Source organism: Pan troglodytes, chromosome 16 (genome assembly GCF_028858775.2).
Source record: "Pan troglodytes isolate AG18354 chromosome 16, NHGRI_mPanTro3-v2.0_pri, whole genome shotgun sequence".
Taxonomy (NCBI): Eukaryota; Metazoa; Chordata; class Mammalia; order Primates; family Hominidae; genus Pan; species Pan troglodytes.
In genome coordinates this window covers 58233137-58256967 of record NC_072414.2, presented here as the reverse complement: position 1 = coordinate 58256967, position 23831 = coordinate 58233137, and the positions used below count along the sequence as shown (strand labels likewise).

General features: G+C 50.7%; 1 protein-coding gene across 22 annotated transcripts in view; it reads left to right on the top strand.

The window, feature by feature from the left end:
• Positions 1-646: 646 nt before the first annotated feature.
• Positions 647-23831, top strand: part of MEGF11 (multiple EGF like domains 11) — a 370645-nt gene continuing 347460 nt past the window's right edge. For 15 of the 22 annotated variants that reach the window (XR_010151758.1, XR_010151756.1, XR_010151759.1 and 12 more), the window contains exon 1: positions 801-883. The gene's annotated coding sequence lies outside the window, so the exon portion shown is untranslated. Of the gene's footprint in view, positions 884-23831 lie in introns of all 22 variants that reach the window. The other 7 variants (XR_010151757.1, XM_003314720.6, XM_054667700.2 and 4 more) reach the window with 2 other exon arrangements.

Below are 23831 nucleotides of genomic sequence, written 5' to 3'. Positions count from 1 at the left end.
TCATTGCCCTCTTCTCTTTGGGTCTCAGTTTCCTCATCTCACCAGGCACGGCTCAGCCCGACTTGGGTTTTAACATTTTGAGTTCTTTGCTTTTCTTGCCCTTTTCCCGGCCGGGACGTTTCTCGAGCCCCTGTCTTGAGTCCCTGTCTCCGGCCCTGCCCCTCCCTCTCGGCCTTCGGCCTGTTAGGAGCACGGCCTGGGGGTGCCCCTGGCTCCCTTTAACCCCCAGACCCCCACTCCCATCCCCGGGATCTCCCATCGAGATCATAGAGGAGGAGGCGCGCAGGCCGCTCCACTCCCCCAGGAGGGAAAGGGGGAGTAGGGAAGAGAAAGGGGAGTAGACGCGCGAGAAGGTTAGCAGGAGGAGAAAATAGAAAATAGAGAAAAGAGGGAGCAAGAAAAATGACCAAAAGAACGAAAGTGGGGAGGAGGGAGGTGAGATGCTGGAAAAGGATGAATGGGAGAAAAAGGAGAATCCAAAGGCAAGCTGAAGAGAGAGACTGAAGACAGGAAAAAGAACGAACGAGCGCGCGCGTAACAGCAGGATCTGAAAGGACCAAACAGAGAGAAAGAGGAAAAAAATGAGGGGGGTGTGCGGGAGAGCGGAGGGAGGGAGCTGCGAGCCGGGAGGAGGAAGGCTGGGAGGGAAGGAGAGGGAGGGGCCGAGGGACGAAGCGGGTGGGGGCTGGCTCCGCAGCAGCCGCCGCGGCTCCAGCCGCCCGCTCGCTCGCTCGCTCAGTCGCTCCCGGTGCCCGCTGCCCGCCGCCCGGCTCCCGGCTGCTCGCGGCCCCCTGCTCCTGCCTGGCGCTCTGGCCAGGCTCGGGCTCCGGAGGACAGGACCGCGCGACTGGCCGGCCGATCCCTGGGCCGGCCGCGGGAGCAGGTAGGTGGCTGAGTGGGGACCGCGAGGACGCGGAGTCTCGGACGCCGGGGGCACCAGGGGACGCGGGGGTGGGGGTTCCGGCCCTGGGGAGGGGACTTTGCAGCCCCGCGACTAACTTTCCACCAGCTCCGCGGACCCCGGCCGCCCTGCCCGGGTCCCGGCTGCCGAAGCCGAGTTTGGCTCCGGGAGTAGGTGGATGCCGGGGCTTGCAGGAGCGCCAGGGGGTCCGGCAGGATGTAGGGCGCCTCAATGTGGGCAGCCGCAGCCCTCCGGCCGCAGTCGGGATGCAGCGTCCGCGGCGCCTCCACGTGCGGGGGAAGACCCGAGAGCAGTGGCGCGGCGCGGGTGTCCCGGGGAGGGCGCCCGTCCGCCCCCTTGAGTCTGGGGACTCCGCTCTCAAGCCGCCCCGGGTGCGCCGGCTGCACTCACTGCACCGGCTGCACTCACTGCACCGGCGCCTTCCCCGCCGGGGTCGGGAAGCAGAGCCTGTGGGGACGCAGCAGGTTTTCGGCGGCGGCCGGCGATGCGCCCCGCGGCCGCCAAGCCCCAGCAAGTGCCATGCACGCTTTTGCTTTTGGGAGAAGCGAGGCGGAACGTGTATCCCATTTCTTTCCCATCTCATAGCCGTTACTCTATTCCGGGAAGTCCAGGACCTGGACGGCCTTGTTGGTTGGCTCCCAGGACGATCCTCCTGCCCTAGACTGCGACCCTGGCTCCCAAAGTTAAAGGAGAAGCAAGTCACTCTCTGCGCGCGCCTGGAGCGTGGTCCCGAAGTTCCCAACTTCTCGCCCAGCCGTGGGCGGTAGTGTTGGAGGTGGGGAAATGGGTGGTGGTTGTGGCTCCTTGGAGCTGCCGAGCGCAGCCGCCTTCCTCCTGGACTTGGTTTATTTTCCTAATTTGTTAGAAAAAATACTACTTAAAAATACGCAGAATCGTTCCTCGAGGGCGTCAAGGTCCCTGAGTGGGATGCAGCCGTCACCTGTCCTGAGCCCGGGAGCGCCGAGCCTCGGCGTGGCGGTGCCCAGAGCCCCCGAGCCCGGGCGGCTTCTCCCGGACCTGGACTCGCGGGCTCCATCCCGCGGCAGCCGCGTCTCGGGATCGGTGCCCCGCAGCCCGCGCTGCGAGGCCAATGTGACTGTCTACCGGGTGGTCATGTTCTCCGGAAAAATATTTCAAAGTGGCTCCGCTTCAGGATCGCCCACTCTCCATCCCTCCAAGAGCCGAGAAAACAGGGCCTGCGGCGGGTTGGAGGAGGCCTTTGGGATGGTTTGGGCTCCTGGCCATCTCGGCTCCCTTGGGCTGGGGTCCTCGCGCCCCGGCACCAGCGCCCCTCCGGCGCTCTGCCGGGGAAACAAAGGTTAAAACCCCGGCCGGTGGGGGGTGGGGGGCGGGGGGTGCGGCTCGCGGCGGCCGGCTGGGGCAATCGGAGCCTGCCGGGGGCTCAGTCCCACTCGTTCCCGGAGTCGGAGGGGCCGGATTCGCCGACCTCTGCGGCTTCTCGGAGCCAGCGGAGCCCCGGCCCAGCAGCTCTTTGTTGGAGTGCTGTCGGGAGATTATCTTGAGAGGTTTAGGGGGTTTAGAGGTACCAAAAGCTCGAGGCTTTCCGGAGAGGGTCCCTCTGCCGTCACTCCCTGCAGACTGGGCGGGGTGCCCCGAGGGCGTTGAGCAGACGTTGAGCATCCTCTGCTCCTCCGGCGGATTTTCCTGGTGCACACCATGCACCAGCTCTCTCCGTTGCTCACATTTTGTTTAAGCCGCTAGAAATTCGAGGTCTAGGACTGCAATCTCGCCACTTCCTCCCACTCACAGATCAGCAAACTGAGGTCCAGAGAAGTGAAAGGACTTGCTTAGAGCTGCTATACGGGAGGAAGAGTAGATAAACCAAGTCTCCTGACTTCTGGGTCAGGGCCTTTTCTAGTATTCCACACTAACTTTACTGCTTTCTTCGCACAGGGCAAGTGTTCCCAGTTAGGCCACTGCACATCCTTGACAGGCTCGAGGGCTGGGTGTGTGTGAGGTTAGAGGCAGAGGACCTGTCTCTGGATTTTCGGGTTAGGTGCTGTGCTGGGAGCATCTCCCAGGATAAATTACTCATGTGACAGTTTGTTGCATACCTGTTCTGTCCCTGCACCGAGCTCTGGGGGTAAATGGAGCCCACACACAGGGCTCAGCCCCATCAGGTGCAACCCATAGGGAAAGAGGAGCCATTGTTTTGTAGTCAAGGAAGTGAGTGCATGTAGGCATTCTCAGGTGAAATCACTTCGGGAGGGGCTGGATTAGGGATAGTCCCTGGAGAAGGCAAGATTAGGAGCTGATCCTCGGGTAGGTTTCCAGTTGGGGAAGGAGGGTTGTCAGGATACAGGGCTTGAGTCCTAAGAAGGAGGCAGGAAAGCTGGTTAAGCGGCTGGTCAAAGCACAGCACTGTCAGGGCCAATGAGCACTGGGCCTTTGTGTGAGAATCACTAGGCAAGCTAGAAGAGCCAGTTGCTCAGAGCTCAAGCTCAGAACCTGGCCCCAGGGGTCTTCTAGGCCTAGACTTAGGGTGAGCAATTGGCTGGCAAGTCAGTTCCCCATGAGCCAAGGGTGGTGGGGTCAGATGGGCAGTATTCTGGCGTTTGCTTCTTTTCTCCTTTCTCATCATTCCCAGGGGTTTCAATCATTCTCATTATTTTGCCCCTTCTCTCTTTTTTTTTCATTCTTTTTTTTTTGAGACGGAGTCTCACTTTCTCACTCAGGCTGGAGTACAGTGGCATGATCTTGGCTCACGGCAACCTCCGCCTTCTGGGTTCAAGTGATTCTCCCGCCTCAGCCTCCCAAGTAGCTGGGACTACAGGTGTGGGCCACCATGCCAGGCTAATTTTTGTATTTTTAGTAGAGATGGGGATTTGCCATGTTGGCTAGGCTGGTCTCAAACTCCTGACCTCAAGTGATCTGCCTGCCTTGGCCTCCCAAAGTGCTGGGATTACAGGCTGAGCCACCGCACCCAGCCCTTTTGCCTCTTCCCAACCATAACTTCTAGCTGCTTCAGTGTTCCGAACTTATGAAAGGCAGGAACACGTAGTCAGCAAATAGTTATTGAGCTCCTTCTTTGTGCCAGGCACTGGACTAGGCCCTTGGGATACAGCAATGAATCAGACAGGAAGAGTCCCATACCTTGTGATGCTGACATTCTAGGCTCTCTCCTCCATAGGCTTAAAGTCTAGTCGTAGAACAGAGGCAAATACACAACAATGTCTGAAGAAGTCCTGAAATGGGACAATATAATAGAGAATTCTGAACCTCCCCTCTAGTGGTTCAAGGCTCCAAGGTGAAAGATTTGACGCTGTTGGCTGTGAGATTTGGAGATTCTGTGGGCTTCCATGACCCCAGCTCCTGGTTGCCAGGGGTAACCCAAAGGCAGCTGCAGTGGTGACCTTAGATGCAGCATTGGAGAACTGCTGTGCAGAGCTCCTGCCAGGAAGGGAGCTGGTGAGTGCTGGCAACTATGATCTTGCTAGGTATCCATAGAGACTGGTGCCAGGTAACCATGTCCCTCTTAAATTCCAGCATCCACAGCTGTTTGGTGTGCTCTGGAGCCCCATTGTACAGATGAGTAAATGGAGCCCTGAATCTGTAGATTGGGACAGCTGTGCAGTAAGAGGGGCCCAGCCCGTATAGAATCCAGGTGTTCCCTGATACAGGATTCAATGTAAAATGCTGCTCTTTTCTTCCTAGTAAAGCATTTCTTCCTTGCAGACTAGTGATTCTCAGATTTCAGTGTGGAGGGCTTGTGAAAACACAGGTTACTGGGCCACACTCCCAAGTTTCTGATTCAATGGGTCTGGAGTAGGTCCAGCAATTTGCATTTTTAAACAAGTTCCTTGGTGATGCTGATTCTCTAGTTCTGGAGACCACACTTGGACACTTTGAGAATCAATGTGGTAGAACAAGGGAAAGTGAATGATTTTTTGAGATTATAAGATGGGGAAGCCTGGAACAAAGGCTGTGATTTAGCTCTAGGAACTCATAAGACTTGCTATGTACATCCCCTCCCCCTCCCCCTCCAAGAGGCCATAGAATTAAAAGAATATTTTATCTTCATCAGCACATACACAGAGAGAATATATTGCAATATAATTAGGGAATAAATAGGTGTCGTGTATTGGATGTAGACTCCATGCCCGGTGGCTCTGTGGGGGTTTATTATAGCAGTGTTATAACTGAAAAGGTGTCATCCACTCCGAGAGCCCCTCATGAAACTTCCATGGCCTGGGTGGTCATTGTCCAAAAAAACATGCCTTCTTCATTAAAAGACTGAAAGAGAGATTGCTTCTCCTGCTAATGGGACTGTGTTTCATTTGACAGTAACTATGCAGTGTGTTCTTAAGGAATTGGGAGTGGGGGGAAACAACTGAACAGCCAGTGTGAACAGAGAGGTGCTGAAGGAAGTCCACACCACAGGTTCACAGGTCTGTTTGTTGAGCATCTCAAAATGTTTTGAAACTCTGTCTGTCTGTCTTCCTGTATTTCTGATATGAAGCTGTATCTCAGCAGGAAGAGGAGAGTTTGTGTTTCAACTTAGCTGGCCTGGTAAATGTAACAGCACACTTTATCCCCAATGTGTTAATTAGACCCAAAAGAAAAGAACCATAAAAGAGTTGTTCTCCTAAATGCCAGCATTTTTCATCTGGATTCTATTTATCGATTATTTTATAGTTGAGAGGGAGCAAAAATCCATGTTTTTATAGCAAATAAAGCTGGCTGCAGTAATTATGCAGGCTTAACATGTCTGTTCTGGAGCAGGAAGTTGGAATTCAGCCTGACTCTCAAACATTTGGGTGAGATCTAATTGAAAAAGACATTTCAAAGAACAAATATTTAGGAATGAGGAGTTTCGCTGATGGTCTCTCTGGGCCAAGTGTGAGTACCTTGCTTTTAGTTTGATCCTCAGAGGTGGGAGGAGACCATGGAGAAGGACCTGGTCAGTAATGTTGAGACCACAGTCAAAATGTGAGGCTGAAACTTAAAGATAATCAGTGAGGCTTAGTAAAGGGAAGAAAGATGCCTTCAGGGAAAATATCCCCTGTACCTGGTGAGCAAGGGGAAGATCAATTAATCAAATATAGATTGAATACTTATTGAATGCCCAACCTTGGGAAAGGCACAATGAGGGCAGGGGCCAGGACTTTACTAGTTATATATCTTTTATAATGGTTAGCTCAGGTATCCATTGTGACAAAAGCCCTTGATTGGAGTGGGAATGAAGGCTGCAAGTGACAGAGAAGCTGAATTCAACTGGCTGAAAGAATAAGGAATTTAGTATCTCCCCTAACAGGAGGTCTGGGCTATGTCTGCCCTATAGTTGGTTCTTTCAGTTTGTTCAACAGCATCATGAAAGATCCGGATGCTTTTCATCTTTCCTGTTCCCAAGATCACAAGATGGTGGCAACAGTTCCAGGTGTTATATCCTCACAATCATGAGCAGAGGCAGAAAAGGCAGGAGGGAGTCTTACCCAGAAGCCCCTCAGCAGACTTTCCCTTTTGTCTTATTGGCTAGAATTGTGAATCATGTGTCACGCCTAAGTCAACCACCACAGGCAAGAGAAGGAAGTCATTGTAATTGACCTAGAACAATCTTTTTTTTTTTTTTTTGGAGACGGAGTTTCACTTTTGTTGCCCAGGCTGGTGCCATCTCGCCTCAGCCTCCCGAGTGGCTGGATTACAGGCACGCGCCACCATGCCTGGCTAATTTTGTATTTTTAGTAGAGGTGGGGTTTCTCCATGTTGGTTAGGCTGGTCTCAAACTCCCAACCTCAGGTGATCTGCCAGCCTCGGCCTCCCAAAATGCTGGGATTACAGGCGTGAGCCACTGCGCCCGGCTGAACCATCTTTTTTTTAAAGGGCTCTCCTTCTGTTGCCCAGGCTGGAGTGCAGTGCTGCTATCATAGCTCACTGCAGCCTCAAACTCTTGGGCTCAAGTGATCCTCCTGTTTCAGCCTCCTGAGTAGATGGGACCACAGATGTGCACCACAGCACCTGGCTTGGCCTAGAACAACCTTGATTTGTGTATTAGGCCTCAGAGAGGATCAAAATTAGGATTCTTTTGGAAGGGTGAAAGGAGTAACTAACAGTGGCTGCCATAGAGCTCAAGACATGGGTTTTAAGCCCTGTTTTTCACCTCCTGTGCCTCAGTTTACTGAACCTAGGATGGGGATCTATTGGGAAGATAAATCTGAATTAGCACCATAATTATACTTGATTAGTACAAGAGAGTAGAAGATTATTTGTAAATTGATCTCTGAATCAAAGAATTTATAATCATCTAATGCAGGGGACATGTGAGGACTAGACCATCAAGAATATCAAATGGAGAACAGAACTAGAGAATAAATAATCATGACTTGCAGACCCACCATTATAGGAGGAGCATAACATCAATAGGAGCCATAGTAGCTAGGGAAGGCTTCCTGGAGGAGGTGGTTCGTGGCTCATACTGAAACTCCAGCACTTAAGTATGGATAAGTTATAAAATCTTTCTGCCCAACTTGCTTCCTCTTGCTTTTTTCTCAGTGGTAAAATGGGACCATTTGGCCAAGATAAAAATCTTATCTCTACAATCACAGTGGCTTTGATAGTCAGTCCAAATACGATCAGTACTGACTAGCATGATTCTGGGAGGGAGGCCGCAGTGACTCCCTCGCCAGCCCTGGATTCCTGGTTTCCAGTCCTGGATCACGCATCAATCTCCATGTCTCAAGCCACGTTTCATCTCCTGATTAGATATTATTATTATTATTAGTTTTGAGATAGAATCGTACTCCTGTTGCCCAGGCTGGAGTGCAGTGGTGCAATCTTAGCTCACTGCAGCCTTGACCTGCTTGGGTCAAACGATTCTCCCACCTAAGCCTCCCAAGTGGCTGGGACTACAGGTGTTGCCACCATGCCCAGCTAATTATTTTTATTTTTTTTTGGTGGAGATGGGGTTTTGCCATATTGCCCAGGCTAGTGTCCTGAACTCCTGGGCTCAAGCAATCCACCCACCTCAGCCTCCCACAGTGCTGAGATTACAGGCGTGAGCCACTGCACTGGGCAGATATTATTATTATTAAAAGCAGTATTTGGATGCCTGGCCGCCATCATGAAACCTATATGCCTAAACTGAAATCTAATGTTTCCTCACCTCTCAAGTCATCTCCCCTTCTGGTTTCTTCACTTTTGTTGCTGGCGAAACCACCTTCCCAGATGTTTGGGCTCAAAACCTGAGCAGGTACCCCTGCCCCCATTCCATACACTCTGCTTGCAATACTCAAGCATCGACTTGCTTTTTAAAAAAAAAAAATTAATTAATTATTTTTGAGATGGAGGCTTGCTCTTGTCACTCAGGCTGGAGAGCAATGGCGTGATTTCTGCTCATTGCAACCTCTCCCTCTCGGGTTCAAGCAATTCTTGTGGCTCAGCCTTCTGAGTAGCTGGGATTACAGGCATGCACCACCATGCCTGGCTCATTTTTGTATTTTTAGTAGAGAAAGGGTCTCACTGTGTTGGCCTGGTCTCGAACTCCTGACTTCAGGTGATCCACCCCCCCTCGGCCTCCCAAAGTGCTGGGATTACAGGAGTGAGCCACCATGCCTGGCTGCCTTTTGTTTTTATGATGTTTCTTGTATATGTTCTCTCCCTTCTGACATGAGAAATCCTCTTTGCTCAGGTCCTCTCTATCTCATGCCGGGTGATGGCACTGCATCCTACTCTGCCATCCTCAGAGCATAGTGCATAGGTGTATGTGGGGACATGTGTCTTTGGGAGTAGTCTATGGGGGCTCTGTAAATGGGATAGTTTTTATAAATTCTACTGAGGGGTAGAGTCTCTGCAATGAGTCCAGAATCCATGGCTGCAAATCCCATATGTTGCTCTGGGAGCCATTTTCCAGCCTCTCATCTCTTTCCCCTTCATATCATACTGAAGCATTGGTTTTGGTTTGTTTTTGGAGACAGGGTCACACTGTTGCCCAGGCTGGTGTGCAGTAGTGCAATCATAGCTCACTTCCATCTTGAACACCTGGGCTCAAGCTATCTTCCCGCCTCAGCCTCCAGGGTAGCTGGGACCACAGGTGTATGCCACCATGCCTGGCTAATTTTTTTTTTCTTTTTTTACAGAGATGGGTCTTGCTATATTACCCAGGCAGGTCTCAAACTCCTGGCTTCAAGCAGTCCTCCCACCTTGCCCTCCCAAAGTGCTGGGATTACAGGAGTGCGCCACTGTGCCTGGCCTAAAACATTGTTTTAATCAACTCATTATCTTACATTTTTTTTCCGTAGCACCTACCAGATGAAGCCCAAATTCCTCAAATAGACAGTTGAAAGTCTCAACAATCTGCCTGCATCCTGCCTCCCCAGTCCCTACCTGTTCACTGCTAGGAGTCACCATTATGGCTGACTCAGCTTCAAGTTCTGTCTTTCCCTGTGTTTAATCCAAATCACCCTTTCCTTTAAGACCAGTGTTAGTCCTGCATCCTCAGGTGACCTCCCCTCACTACTGGAGCCCACAGTGATATCCAAGCATTGATCTTTCCTTCCCATGAACTTCTGTAGCAATTATTGCCCACACCACAAATTTGGTACTTAATATGCTGCTGTTGTCATTGATAACATTTTATTGGTGTATTTATTGTCTTCCCAGTTGGATATAAGACCCCTGGGACCCAAGGTGGTGGGGGTGGGTGTATCTGTCTTTATACCCAGGGTCGTGGCCAGCAAGCACACAGCACTTCAGTATTTATTGAATTAATAAATCATAGGAATAGATTATTTACCTGAGAAATCAGTTAATCTTCACCCTTTTTTCTTAACCTCAACTGGGGAAAGGGACTAAATTTAATGAATTCCTGCTGTGCTGGCTACTACTTTAGGTGATTTTTAGGAAAGATTTTAACTGAGCCTGGTAACCACCCTGTGAAGTCGGGATTCTTGGTGTTATCCTGCAGATGAGGAAAGCGTGGCTCTGAGAGAGTTGGGTGGCTCCTGTGCTCCCTCAGCCAGCAGGAGAGGAGTGAGGAACAGGGTCATCTTCTTTCCTCTATGTTTTCTATTGCATACATCTTCCTGAAGTTCTCCCGACCTTTGCGTGCCTGTTCTCCCAGTCTCTTTTTCCTTGTGTCCCACTGTGCCCCACTGCTTTGCTGCATCCCCAGGACTTTGGAATAATTCAGGAACCTCTAGATTCTAGCAGTGGACTCTGAGCTTTCTGGTGGAACAGATAAGATGTGTTACTTGGTGCAGAAAAGAGGGGTAGAGCCAGTGATGAGCAGGAGAGAACTTACTAATGGGCCTCAGGTCTCCAGAAGGCCTTGGATGACAGTGGGCGGGACATAGAGCCTTCTTTGGGGGTGTCTGGGAGGAGTGGGTGATGTTTACTGCGGGAGAGATGAGGTGTGAGACCATAGCAAGGACCACCATTGTTAGGGCCTCGCGGTTGAGCAGGCACTTCTCAGGCGCATGTATTTTCTAGACTGTGTCTTACAACAACTTTGTAGAGCAGGTTATTTTCCTCAGAACAGGATGTTAAAGAGTTCAAGTGGCTTGGCCCAACTTGAATGCCCGACTTGATGCCTACCTCCCAATGGTTAGTAACCCTGAGTGACAACAACAGGCTTGGTTTTCCAGAGGCCATGTGGACCACATGAGGCGGCCATGCTTCCTGAGGTAGGGGCTTCATGGTATGACGTTGGAAGGACTGTTCTGGAATTGATTCTGCAGGTCGGTAGAGGTGACTTACCCCTGTGTATCTAGGGCCTATCTTTTCTCAGAGCAAAAATTATTTAAAACCCACTCCTGTCCTTGGAACCTGTCCTTCCCCTGCCTGACTTGCCTGGTTTATCATCCAAGCTTAAAATAAATACAATAAATAAAAACACCCCAAAACTCTTTCTCCTCCTGCAGAGGATGAGCAACAATTTACATATGCAAATAAATGGCATGCCAGTCTCCATGAATATTAATTTGGAAAGGGAGTCTGAGGCCCTAAAATACACTCAAAACCAACAATTTGGCATCTCACAACTCTTCCAGCTCACTTCCAGTGATCGTGGCCCTGTTATATTTTAAGATTGCCCCGCTCCCAGCTGGCCTCCCTTCTGCACCCCTGGAAGTTCAAGTTACCAAATGGATGGAGAGTGTCTCAGGTTGGCAGGTTGGAGGTCCAGGGATGACGGGTGAGTCCTCACCCTGGGGCTGGGCTGACCTTGTCCTGCCTCCCTGGCCAGGGCCCAGGCCTTAGCCCCTCTCTGATCCCAGCATTAGCAGGGAGTCCTCAACGCCAGGGGACATTTCTGGGAAACACCATGGGCAACCGTCAACCTGGGACCCTTGTACTGTCAGGGAGCATGCAGGGTGGGGCAGGGCAGCAGCCTCAGGAATCAGCTTCTCCGGCCTCTCAGGGGCAAATGGGGAAACCGAGATCCGGAGGGTAGGTGCCTTGCCCAGAGTGCCACGGTGAGTTAATGGCAGGAAGTGAGAACACTTGTTCATTCTTTGCTCTGAAAAGCACATTTCTTTTTGAGTATGTGTGTGTATGTAGAAGAGGGTAGGCAGGGCAGTGCTTAAAGTTTGTATACTTTGGGGGAAAGAGTCATTCTTCTCTTATGATCATTCACCCAGAGACAAGTGGCAACAGAAAATTCAGCCTTGTGTCCCATTTCCATTGAAATAAATGATTTCCTTCCTCTCTCAGTAGATTTCCAAATTAGATTATGCGCAGGCCAGAATTAATGTGAGGTTGTCTTGCAGAGTACCCTCTGGCTGAAAGCGTGATAGGGCAGGAGAGAGAAGGGCTGAAGTATCTCCAAGGAAGCCAGGTGGGAGAGGACCTCGAGGTGGAAGAGGGAGTTGACAGTAACTTCTGTGTCCCACTTGTATGGGGAAGAGGGCAGAGGGGAATGGTGCAGCATTGTGGTATCATCAAGAGTTGGGTCTCTTGCTTGCCCTTTCCTACTGCTTATTGGATAGGCATGAGCATATCAGCTCATCTTTGGACCTCCTTTTCCTTGTCAGTAAATATTGGGGTAATACTGAGATAACCAACCACTTCTCCCTCCCTCCCTCCCTTCCCTCCCTCCCTCCCTATCTCCCTCCCTCTCTCTTTATTTCCATCTGTCCTTCTTTCTTCTTTTTTTTCTTCTTTTTCTTTCTTTCTTTCTTTTTTTTAGACAGAGTCTCACTCTGCTGCTTAGGCTGGAGTGCAGTGGCACAATTATGGCTCACTGCAACCTCGACATCCCAGGCTCAAGCAATCCTTTGGCCTCAACCTCCCAAGTAGCTGGGAACACAGGTGCGCACTGGCATGCCAGGATAATTTTTTATTTTTTTTTGTAGAGATGGGGTCTCCCTGTGTTGCCCAGGCTGGTCTCAAACTCCTGGGCTCAAGTGATCCTCCTGCTTTGGCCTCCCAAAGTGTTGAGATTATAGATGTGAGTCACTATGTCCGGCTTGCCCCTACTTGTTAGTGCTGCTTTGTGAAGACTAAATGAAGATTTAATGTTCTGCACCATGCCTCACACAAAGGCATTCAGGACATCTAAATTTCTTTCTTTTCCAGATAGATTTATTTGACTGGCTGCAGTTGTCAGTATGGCTATGTTTGTATTTGTGTTTGTGTTTCCACTTGTGTCTAGATTGGTGTGTTTCTCTGTGTTGTCTGTGTATGTGCTGCTGTTATCCATGTGTGTATTTCTGAGTGTGGTGGTGTAGATAGGGATGTGAGGACGTCTGTGTATGTCTTTGTGCTTGTGTCTTTGCGTGTTGGGTTGAGTAGCGTGCTTTGTGCCTGTGAGCAGCTGTGTCTCTGTGTGTCAGTGTTTCCATGACGGCATGACTGCTCTGTGTGTGTGTGTATTGCAGGGCTGGTATGCCTAGAGATCTCCAGGGATTCAGGAAGCTTCACAGTGCACAGGAGCCCTGGACCTGGGTCCCCTCTAAGGTCCCTATGGTGTCCTCCTCCCCGCAAAAAAGCGTCCTGCAGTTCCTGGAGCCCTTCCTAATTGCCCTCTGTCCGTTTTCCTCTGCCTCCCACTGGAGGCACATGGGGCCTAAGAATGCTTCCGAGGTGGCAGGGCCCCTGGTCCATTTGCATTCGTGTTTGCATATCATTTGCATTGTCTATACAGACTGTGCTTTCAGTTCTGCAGTTTTCAAGGTAAAAGGTAGTTGCTCTTCTTGAAGGTCATTATATTAAGAATTTTTCTGTGTTTTATTCTTTCTGGTCCAGACCACTCTCCCAGAACCGGGAGGGTAGGGCAGGATAGAAGCCCCAGAAGCCTCTGCTGTTCCGTCAGCCCCTCCTCCTGGTCCACTGCCCCTCCCTGGGCCTCCAGCTTGGGGGACACTGTGACAGTCTTCCACTCAGCGGGCCTGGTTCAGTGGGTAGAGACCCTGGGCCCTGGGAGGAGGAGCAGCTGCGGGGGAGATTTTCTCACCCAGGGGTAGTTGATTCGGCCCAGATCCCAAGAGGGCAGGGAATAACACAGTCCAACTTGTGCCTATTGCCTGCTTGCCCAGTCCCCATGACTTACTCCTGTTAGGGAAGGACCACCATGGATGTTTCAACGTCTCTATACCCATCTTTGGCTGGGGAGGGGCCACGGGGCTGGGCTGACCTTATAGGAAACAAAGGAGTCAAAGATGTCTTTTCCTTTCAAACATCTAATACATACTTAATAATATTTCTGATGCCATGGAAGACACAAATCCAAAAAGCTTCCCCAGGAGGGCTGTACCCAAAAAGCTTCCCCAGGAGGGCCGTACCCAAAAAGCTTCCCCAGGACGGCTGTACCCAAAAAGTATCTTCCTTATGGGTCACCCCATGCAAGACATCTCCTCTTTCAATGTGGATTTGAGTCCTGGCTCTGCCATGCACTAGCTGCATGGTTTCTGACCAGCTACCTAACCTGTCTGAGCACCCTGCTTCTCATCTGTAAGAGGAGAGTGATAATAGTACTTAAGATTAATAATACATAGGGTTGTGAAACTCAAATGAACAAGGCAGGTAAAAGGCTTAGCTTAGTGCCTGGAATGTAGCAAAGACAAAGACTCAGTGAATGTCTGACTTTCCAGTCCCCATGGGCGTATTAGAAAACAGAGGTTCCAGGGTGTGGTCTTTATCGCTTCGTATAAATTGTTCACCGGAAGCACCTCAGACGCGTGACAGGCAACAGGCCTGGGTCCCTTCGTGGCCTTTCTGTAAGTCCAGCTCTAGGGGACCTTGGCTGTTTTTGCCTTCCCACAAGGGGAAGTGTTGCAAAGGCAGCTGGGGAAGCAGGAGCATCCTTGTCTGTGTCTCCGAAAATTCAGCCCCCACTCTCCCCTGGTTCCAGGGTTGGCAAGATCTCATCTTCTCAAAGTCAAGTCATTCATCTTCTCTCATGTGTCTTTCCTCTGAGCAAGGCCCTGCTGGACACCCAGGCCCTTCCACAGCAGAGCAGATTTTGGGTTCCCCAGAAAACAGAGCTTGAGGGAAGTCTTCGTGCTGGTGCTTTACTAGGGGGCTGGGGTGGAGCTCAGGGCAGGGAGAGGGAGAGGAAAAAGGAAAGTGAGGCAAGGAGGGAGGAAAAGCAAATGCCAGCCGCCACTTCGGGAGAAAAGAAAGCTGGTTGCTTAGTCATGAGGGATGGCTCCTGTTAGGCTGAGTGGAGCCACTGTGACTCAGAACAGTTTGTTGCAGGTACAAGGGATAGAGTTTATCTGCTAGCTCTTTGGTGTTTCATTGGTTCGGGTTTTCCCCATGGAGCATTAACTCCCTTGCACCTCCGGGTCATATCACCTGACTCTGTTGGGAAGCCTCTGGAGAAGCCCAATCCCATGCCCTGTGGCATGGTGCCTCACCTGGGCCCAGAAGTCATGACAGCATCCAGTGCTCCACATGACCAGTGGGTGGACCCTGGTACGGGAGCTGCTCTGGCTTCTGAGGAGTGTGCAGTGCAGGCTGTGCCAGAGCCTGGCCCTCACCCTGGGGGAGGCTGGGGCAGCCAGTGATGTTAGATGAGACCACTGGCAGTGGTGGCCTAGCTCTCCACCCAGAAAGTAGGTGATGGTCTGGGAGGCAGGTGGGGCCAAGCAAATCTGGGAAAGCGCATATGTAGGGTCTGATTCAGCCATCATTAATCAATGAATCAATTCACAACTGGGGCCAGGTGCTGGAGTCTGGGCCTTCCCCTGTAGGCAGTGGGGAGTCATCAGTGGTTCTTGAGCAGGTGAGAGACTGCTCAGTGTTCAGTAATGACATGAGTTATTTGGAGAGGGTCCTTGCTCAGGCCTACATGTCTTTGTCCACAAAGATTCAGATGGGGGTTGTTACCAGAAGACCTGGCATTCCTAACTCAGTTCAGGGAACAGAAAATGCTCCTAGCTCACCATTGCCTATGGAGTTTCATTCAGCAGTGAGGAGGCTGAGTCCCCCATGACAGCTGTAGAGGTCTTAATCAGAGAGGAGAATGTCCTTCCCGAGTAAGGTGAGATCATTCTGAACTGGGTCAGAGACCAGAGTGCCTGGGTTCGAACCCCAGCTCTGCCATTTAAAAGCAGGTGACCTTGGGCAAGTGACTCAACTTCTACTCATTCACTGAATGTTTAGTGAGCACCTGCTGTGTGGCAGACTGTTCTTGCTGTTGGGCATACAGCAGTGAGCAATGCAAGACAAACAGACACAAATCCTTCCCTTGTGGAGCTTCCATTCTCGTGGAGGAAGCCGGATTCTAAGCAAGTAAGTTAGTAGATGGTTTATTTGAAGGTGACAAGCGATGTGGCGGAAAGCAGGACAGGTGAAGAGGCAGTGATGGGTGGGGGTGGGGTTGCAGTTTAAAAAAGAGTGTTAGGGAAGGTCTGCAATAAAAAGGTGGCCTTTAAGTTATACCTGGAGGAGGGGAGGGTGTGAGACATGCTAATATCTAGGGGAGACACCCTTGCCTCAGTTTTCTCACCTGTACAGTCAGGGTTATGATAGAACCTATCTCAGGGGCTGCTGTGAGGGTTAAATGAGTTAATCCATGCAGTGGGTTTAAACCTGGCCTGGCACACAGTGAAACACTATTGTCACCACTGCTGAGGTAGGAGTCCATCTCTACTGCCTCCAGGCGGGGCTTCTGGGCTCTAGACTACAGGGATTTTGGTGGCCTTCATCTCCCCAAGAGTGCATGTGGGGATCTCCTCCAACCTTCCCTGTCTCCTCATTGAAAGGGGCACACAACCTGCAGTTTGAGAAGCAACACATGCATTTTCTTTTTACTCGAGCATCTGAGTCCCTGAGGGAATCGCAGAAAAGCCTTTAGCAAACTCCAGGTTTAGGAAGCAGCTTCCAGCCTTTCTCTGGGGCATCTGTGGACTGGGGTGGGCAGGCGTTTCTGGCCTAGATCAGCTCAGGGTGGGTTGGGGAGGGGGTTTCCCACCCAGAAAACTGGGCTCCTAGCAGTGGGGATGCAGGGCTGGCCCTATTCACACCCTCCTGGCTGGGTGGCAGCCCAGTTCTCATCAGCAGGCGCTGAGAGTCCCTCCAGCAATTCGGATACTATTATTTACTATTGCAGAGATTTTTGTGGCTGTGATTTACCGCCACTGCGAAGCCCCAGGACCTGAATCCCAGTATCTTCAGTATAGATATTGCATCGAATCAATCCTCTATTACCATGCAAATACATCCTATAGGATATTGCTGTCTTTTCCTTTCAAACACTTAATACATAATTAATGATATTAAAATACATCTAATGCCACAGAAGATACCAACCTCAAAAGCTTCCTGTTATATTTATTCCCACCTAGATAAAAGATTGATTTATTGGTTCACTTATCATTCAGGAGTGGTCCTCTCCTGGCCATCCATGGGAAGGGGCGGTGGAGGCAGGAAGTGCCTGCTGTGTGGCAGACTGCCCTCCAGACAGCATTGAGCCTGGCGGGAGATGGCCACGTGCCAGTGTCTTCAAGGATTACTCATTCAATTCTCCCAAACTACTCCAGGAAGGAGGTCCTGTTGTTATTCCACTCTATGGATGGGGAAACAGAGGCCAGAGAGGCAGCCCCACTTGCCCAAAGTCATAATCTTAGGCTTCCCCACAGGATGGTGGACCTGGAAGGTGGGCTTGGCATTTCTTACCCCTTAAAACGGCAGCCATTGTCACTACTCTGCAGGAGTATTTGAGAATTAGAGATAACAGCAGATGTTAGGCACTAAAACATGCTGCTGACGTCCTTATTTGGAGGTGAAATGGTGAGACCATCAATTTTAAGGGTATTGTTTTGGCAGCTAGGTGGTCTTTTGTTGGGGGGAGTGAGTTGGAAGGAGACAGGGTGTGGGACCCCACTGTCATCAGGCACACACCTTCTCTGGCCGATAAGACACCATGAGAAGAAACCACACTTCAGAGTCCATCTGGGAGTTTCTTCATCCAGGCTTCACCCAGGCCCTCCTGTGAATCACGAGAGCGCTGGACTTGGGAATGAAGATAACGTGGTCCCTGGATGAGGCGCTGTGTCTGGTGGAAATGGACAGACACATAACTAGTGTGACGAGGTGTGATGGTGTTAGCATGCAGGCACCAGGATTCCAACAGCCAGGGGTGCCTGGATGGTGCTGCCAGTGGACAAGGGAAGGAGGTGCTGGGTGAGGGAGTGGCATGTGACCCATGCCGGGCACACGGAGGGGCCTGAGAATGATTGAGGTGAATATCAAGATTGAGATGGCGGGGACAGCAGTCTTGTTCTTCTCGGGGTGTTACAGCGGGCCGCCCATCTTGGCTCAGCTCCTCTGCCCCTTTGTTCTGATGTGGAGGAAATGAACTGGGTTGTGTCCTCCCCAAACCAGGACCGGCAGAGGAGCTGGATGCTGAGCAGGGGCAGGAGGTGGGGACAGGAAGCTGCCTGCAAACAACCACCACAGCCAGGGGGCACGGAGGCTCACTGGGGACCCTTCCTGGGCCAGAGGACTAGGGTTCGAGCTGCTGTTCTTCCCTCCAGCACAGCCATTTCCACACCCCCACGGAATTCTCAGGACGCCCTCTCATTCTTCCTTGTCCCGTCCAGACTTTATCCATGGCATTGGTGGTATTGAATGGTATTGAGGGCAGACCCAGCCTGTGCCCCCAGACTGAAGAGCTGCTTCTTGCTCAGGAGTCCTTTGCCTTGGCTTGGGCCTTCTCTCCCTTTTGCCTGTGATGTCTTTTCCCTCCCCAGTCCATGTTCCCTGTGGCAGGCAGAAGGATCTTTCTAAAGTGCAAACTGGACCATGTCCCTACCTGTTGGAAACCCTTTAACAGTTTCCCATTGCCCTCGGGATGAAGTCAAAACTCATTAGCACAGAGTCAAGGCCCAGCAGCCTCACCCCATCCTCTATAATCCACCTTGCACTTGATGCTTGGGTAGCACCAAGCCGCTTCTGGTCCTCCCTCCTCCAGAACACACAGTGCTGTGTCACACCTCTGTGTCTTTGCAAATGTTGTTTTCTGACTGCAAAGCCCTTCCTACCTTCCTCGTGTGGCTGACTCTTACTCATCCTCCACAATTCAACCCAGACACCATCTCCTCCAGGAAGCCTTCCCTGAACTCCCCTCCCTCTGGTGGGCTGAGTGACTTGTCTTTCTGTTCTGACTCTCTGTGCTTATTATAGTCTAATACACTCAACACTGTAGTGAGAGCCTCAGGAGGAGGGACTTGGTCAAACAGGGAGCCAGTACCCAGTGCTGTCCCTGGCATGTAGTAGGGTTAAAGATTTGTTGTCACACTGAACCGGGATAGTCCTTGTCCTTGATATGGAGACTTGATACCTGCCTGAGGCTCTCCTTGACCTGTGGGGAAGAGGTGGGATTTGGCAGGCAATTTTGGGGTGGACTGTGAGATGTGGGAGCTCGGGCAGTCTTGAGACGCTTCCAGGATCCTGTAGGAGGACCCAGGCTCTTCTAGAGTTTAGAGAACATCACTGCTCTGAGTGCCTGGAGGGTTTTGGCAGGTATTGGGGTATAGTGGTGTTGCTCAGAGGCTTGAGAAACGAGGATGATCCTGGGTAGTTGAGACCCCTGGGTAGGTAGTCAGTTTCTATTCTCCCTCTTGGCCATGTCTCTGGATTTGTTACAGCTTTTGACCTTTTTTTTTTCTTTGAGACAGAGTCTTATTTTGTTGCCCAGGCTGGAGTGTAGTGATACCATCATGGCTCACTGCAGCCTCAACCTCCCAGGCTCAAGCAGTCCCCTCATCTCAGCCTCCCAAGTAGCCGGGAATAAAGGTGCATGCCACCATACCCAGCTAATTTTAAAATTTTTTATAGAGATGAGGTCTCCCTACATTGCCCAGGCTGGTCTCAAACTTCTGGACTCAAGCAATCCTCCTCCCTCAGCCTCCCAAATTGCTGGGATTACAGGCATAAGCCACCTTGCCCTGCTATATTTTGACCTTTGAATTGCTTTAATCAGCTCCCTAATTTTTGTCCCTAACTTGATTCTCTGCACCTTCCCCACCCTCCGCCATGTGTAACACAAGGGATTTAAGAAGAGGAAGATCTTCAAAAAATAGGAGACTCTGAAATGGGTTTTCAGGGAAAGCGTGGTGCCCCCTCTCCTGCTTTGTGCAGAGTAGGCGTGGAGGGTGTGGAAGCATAGGAAAGAGCCCCTTACTTCCTGTGGGATGAGGACAGTGAAATGACATCACCAGACCCTGAGTTCCGAAGGTGGGAAGGGCAGAGAGGACCTGGTTCAGGGCCAGGGATTGCTCTGGGACTCCCCACTGGAGGCTCGGTGTCCTTCTGGGTAATTTTCATCTTTAATTTCTCAGCGTTTTATGAACAGGGAGTAAATCAGGATCCTGAACCGACTGCTTCATGTAAAGGATTAATAAACTGGAGATTTATGGGGCGGCAGCAGAGGAAGGCAGTGGAAATGGAGAATGAAATGAGACTTGGTTCCCAAGGGGCAGAGGCTGGCTCCAGAATCTTCCCTCCATTGTAGGACATCTGCATTCCATTGTAGGGACCCGGCTGGGATCCTTGTCCTTCAGGGATCATATTCAGGGTTGGGTGGTGGGCCTGGGCCTGGGCCCTGGCCTGTGTCTTCCATGTAGGAGTAAACCAGGTGGGCCCAAGGTCAAGGGGGCAGAACCATGCCTGGGTCTGTCTAGTTTGACAGCCTGATACCCACTCTTCAGCGTTGTGTATAGATACATGCTGTGGGCTTGGACTCAAATGGTCTAGTTTTGAGTCTATAGCCAGAGGACTGAAGTTGACATTCTCTTTGGCTATATCAGTTAAGCTGCAAGTAACAGAAAAGCATGACATCAGAGGCTTAAATAATAAGAATCTAGGTCCTTTCCGCCTCTCTGGCTGTTCCTCTCGGTGTTTAGCACATCCTCGCAATAGCGCCTCATGGTGGTGACATGGCTGCAGTAGTTCCAGTCTTACGTTCAGAAATGACAATGTCTGGCCGGGTGCAGTGGCTCGTGCCTGTAATCCCAGCACTTTGGGAGGCCAAGATGGATGGATCACTTGAGGTCAGGAGTTCGAGACCAGCCTGGCCAGCACGGCGAAACCCCGTCCCTACTAAAAATACAGAAATTAGCCGGAGGCTGAGGCAGGAGAATCACTTGAACCCGGTAGGTGGAGGTTGCAGTGAGCTGAGATCCAGCCTGGGTGACAGAGCAAAACACCATCTCAAAAAAAAAAAAAAAAAAAGAAAAAAGAAAAAGAGAAAGAAAAAAAAAAAGAAATGACAATGTCCAGTGGAACAAAGGACTGCCTGTCTCTCTTAATGGACATCTCTTTTTAAGAGCAAGGACACTCTCCCCAGAAGACCTTTGGCAGGCATTCCTCATATCTTACTGGCCAGAACTGGGTCACATGCTCCTTCCTAAACCGGTCACTAGCATGATGAAAGGGACTACCATGATTGGGTCAGAGTAAGGAAGATTCACTGGGTCATGCTTCCCTGAGTCATGTTGGAGAGAAGTGGGCACCTAGACAGAAGTGGGGCACTCAGGGAATGGGGAAAGGGCGTGGCTGCTGGACAGGCATTTGCTGTGGTGACTTTGGGTAGTTTGTTTTAGCTTGCTAAGCCTTAGTTTCCCCATCTGTAAAGTGCGAATAATCATAATAGTACTTTCTGGCCAGGTGCAGTGGCTCATGCCTGTCATCCCAGCACTATGGGACACCGAGGCGGGCGGATCACTTGAGGTCAGGAGTTTGAGACCAGCCTGACCAACATAGTGAAATCCTGTCTCTACTAAAAATACAAAAATTAGCCGGGTGTGGTGGTGGGCACCTGTAATCCCAGCTACTTAGGAGGCTGAGGCAGGAGAATCGTTTGAACCTGGGAGGCGGAGGTTGCAGTGAGCTGAGATCATGCTCTTGCACTCCAGCCTGGGCGACAAAGCTACACTCTGTTTCAAACAAACAAAATAATAATAATAGGATTTTCTTATAGCATTGTGAGAATGAAATGTGACATGTATGCTAAGTGCTTAGCAGGATGCCTGGCACATAGTATGCTCTATGCTAGGTGCTGGTATTATGAACAGCCCAGTGATTTGAGCACGCTGCTTAACCTGTTTGGGTAACAGTGCTGTGTAAAATGGACACGGTGTTATCTCTCTAGGGTCACACCTGCCTTTTGTTAACACTAGGAAACTGAGGTGATGTTGTTATTGTCATAGCCCTATGGCATCCTCGTTCGTAACCTGGGCTTTCATATCAGACTAGGGTCCTCCACTCACCTAGTAGTGTGACATTGGTGAAACTAGTTAACCTCTCTGAGCCTCTGTTTCCTCATCTGTAAAATGGTGATACTTTTACTCATCTTATAATGTTGTTGGGTGAGTTAAGTAAATAAGGCAGGTAAGTATGGCACTTGGCTGGCACAGGGCCTGGCACACGGTAGGCCTCGATAAAACTCCTTGCCTTTCCTTTTCCCTCGTAGGCACTCATTTCATTTGGCGCATGATCCTAATCAGAGACTGGAGGTATAAGGAGCAGGGTCTGTTCTCCTGGGGGTGGTATGATGAAGCAGAAAATGAAGGCCAGGGTTCAGACCCTAAGGTTCTGGAGTGCCAGCTGGGAAATGAGGCAGGAGAGAGCTAGGATTTTAGAGGAGAGAGCTAGGATTTTAGAGGAAGCCAACAGGCCAGGGGCAAAGAGAAGGGTAGAACTCAGATGGCACAAGGCTGTCCAGAGCTCCCCGGGGACTTGGAATGCTGAGTCTCTCGCAGCACAGCTGATTCCAGATCCTACTGTCTGCCTTGACTGGGGCCGGTCCAGCTGTAGGTAAAAGCCTCCTAAGGGCTGGTGGCCAGGACTGGGAGTGGGGAGAGAAGATAATGGGAAGTTGTTAAGCTATGGGTCTGGGAAGTTGCTAGTGTTGCCAGAGAAGGTCTCTACAGCCTGTAGGTCTTGGTGCATTCAGGCTGGCTGTCTCAGGGCCACCTTTGACTCTTGAGACCTGCCTCTGGAGGATGTTCAGCTCTGCAGGCTCCTGGCCTAGGCTGCCTGCCGAGGGCAGCTTGGTGGAGGGGTTCTGAGCAGCACCTGTGGACTCCTCCTGCCTGGGTTCAAGGCTCAGCTCTACCACCATCATCTCAGTAATGTGGGGCAAATCCTTTGCTTCTGTGTACCTCAGTTTGACCATCTGTAAAATGGGCTTGAAATAGAACCTAACTTGTAGGGTTGTTGGGGGGATTGGAAGTGGGTGAACACGCAGCACAAGGCCTAGCACACGGTAAGGGCTTGGTGAGGGTTAGTTGTTATTTGAGGATGATAAACGCATGTATTCCGAGCTTCCACAAAGCAAATTGTATTTTTCTCTTACTTGCTCTTCCATGACCCAAGTCGTCACTACTGAGGGGGAGAAGGGTGGAGAGGAAGCTGGAAAAACCTATGCTTCATTAGTGATTAAGCATCACTATAGCTGCCCAAAGCGCCTGTGAAGCTGCCAGAGAAGCTGGTGTGAGCACAAAAGGGTCCAGGGATGAGGATTAGCAAGGAAGGGAGGGGCGGGAGTTTGAATCAGCAGCTCAGTTCATGACTCAGGAGACGGTTGGAGCATCTGTTTCTGTAGAGTGCTCAGGGGCAGCCTGTGTAGGAAAAACAGCTCCTCTCCCTTCTCCAGAATGAAACTTTGTGGAGCCCTGATGTAATTTGGGAGCCTGGAGGGCAGGGCCCAGGAAGGGCCTCATGTGCCTTCTTGGCATCTTTGACAACTTCCGTTCTGACCCCGCCGTTATCTAGAGTCCGTATCACACCCTATAACCGTCCCCTCTCCCTGGGCAGATTATGTGTCCTACTTCTGTCAGCCCTCAGCGGGGTTCATCTGCAGCACATTCCTTCATGCAGACTTCACTTGGCCAGGGTTCCGGTTTCTGGAAAGTCCTGCCTTGGGGGATGGTGGGGGTTGGGGTGTGGAGTAGGGCTCCTCTTTACCTGCAGGTCTGTTGCAGCCTGCATTTCCCAGCCTGTGTTCTGTGGAACACCGGTTCTGCAGAATGTTCTATAAAGGTTCCAAAAAGTCTGCAGGAAATGGACATGATTGCTTTCTTTAACCCAGTATTTTCTAAACTTATTTAACCATGGGATCTTATTCTCTATAGAACGCTTTTAACATCCTAAGGAAGTGGTGTTGTGGGACCCACTTTGGGCAAGGCTGCTGTAGGAAGGAGCCCACTTGGCCAGGAATGGGAACGCTGCCTCTCTGGTTCTGTGGGTCCACACAGACTGAGTGATTTGGACGAGCCAAGTCCCCTCTCTGGGTTTCCATTTCTTCTGCTTTAGAACATATGGGTGAGAATAATGCCTCTTCCATCACTTACATACTAGAGTGGGTTTTTAAAAACTCTTTACAATGAAAAATTTTGGAGACCCCAGGTAGAGAGAACAGTATAGTGCACTCCCACGTCCGTATCACCTGCTTCAGCAATTACTTGCATTTTGCCTATCTTGTTTCATCTCCCCCCTTTTATAAGAA